The sequence below is a fragment of the Diceros bicornis genome, chromosome 30, assembly GCF_020826845.1.
Source record: "Diceros bicornis minor isolate mBicDic1 chromosome 30, mDicBic1.mat.cur, whole genome shotgun sequence".
NCBI classification, from domain to species: Eukaryota; Metazoa; Chordata; class Mammalia; order Perissodactyla; family Rhinocerotidae; genus Diceros; species Diceros bicornis.
The window spans coordinates 8,652,394-8,653,992 of NC_080769.1; positions in this window are offsets into that span (position 1 = coordinate 8,652,394).

Sequence of the window (1,599 nt, forward strand, 5' to 3'; positions counted from 1 at the left end):
CGAGCGGGCGGGCGGGCGCGCGCCGGGGAGGTGCGGGAACACGTGACCGGCCGGAGCCCCGCCCCCTCGCCGCCGCGTTGCCGCTAGACGCAGGCCCAGCCCGAGAGGGAGGGAGGGAGGGACGGAGAGATAAGGAGGTGGGCTCTGGTCACGTGACGGGAGCGTGGGCGTTGCGTGGCCCGTCACGTGGCGGCGGAACGCGTGCCTCCCCTTTGGACGTCTTTGCTTGATCATGTGACGGTGGCCAATTCTGAGCCCTCCTTGGCCACGTGACGAGCACTTTGGCGCCGTCCCTTTGCCGTATTGGGAGGCCTGTGTCACGTGACAACGACGCGGTTCTTTTTTTCAATGGCGGTTTTGGAGAGGCGGTGACCACGTGACGTAGGGCGAGGGGCGGAGCCTCGCTGCGGCTGCGACTTTACGCGCCTGCGCGGCCGCCATCTTACAACCGTCGCCATGAGTACGTTGGCGGAAACGGCTTTGAGAGGCTGGCGGGTGAGCGTCTGAGAGCGGCCGGCTTTCGGTAGAGGAGGTTCGCCGTCGACCGGAGGCTGCTCCGCCCAGCTTCCTCCCCACTCCCCGCATCTCCCGCCAGAAGCCGAGAAGGCCGAGATGCGTGTGCGGGGAACGGCGGGCCGAGCTCCCCTTTGCTGCCGGGACCGGCGCCGGAGTCTCCGAATGGCAGAGCCGAGCTGGTCGGGATCCTCCAGCTCCCCTTTCACAGATGGAGAAACTGAGGCCCAGGCAGGAAAAAGACCTGCCTCGAGGATTCAGGTCCCGTTCGTGGAAGAGCCGCGGCTGCGACTCAGACGCCGGGCCAGCAGCTCGGGGGCCATACGTCACCGCCCCGGGGACCGGGCGCCTTGCAGGATCCTCCCCTCGGTGTCGGATCGGGCTCGACGCGCAGGTCGGCGGGTGCGGGGCTGCGCTTCAGACGCTGCAGCTTCGGAGCAAGGAGATGCCGAAAAGGTTCGCTTCCCGAAGGCGGTGAGAAGCTGTTCAAGACTTAGGGATCTTCCTCACGACGGGTCTTCCCTGCAGAAGCGTGGGGACGATGCGGCTCGTTTGTGAAGGATGCAGGATCCCGTGTCTGCGCCGGGTCTGAGCCCCGCCGCGTGACCACGGCCTGAGCCTCTGTGTCCGTGTCTACAAAACAAGGAAACGTGATGAGTCTTTTAAAAGAGCGCTTGGCACTATGCTTTGGACAGAACAAATGCCCCCAAATGATAACCGTTATTAACAAGGTAAGATGTAAAAGTTTGGTTACAGAAATGGGTGCATGCCGTACCTACTAATTTCCTTTTTTATTTACGCTTGGGATTTTGAGCGGGTAAGGTATCGACATGATTTAAAATGTCAGATGTGCAAAAGGATGTGAGAGGACAGACACCCTCCCCCTTGGCAGCCACTGGGAAGTTTTTTGTGTCTCCTTACAGAGATGTTTTACTGCTAGAGATGGTTAATTGAATTTTTATTGCTGTTTTTCACATAAGTAAGACTTTCTCCATTTTGCTCCCCGCCCCCCCGAGATCTTTCTTAAGCAAATAGAGCTTGAGATTGAAGAAGGTTTGGTAAAATTATTGGAGCACGTATTTAGAC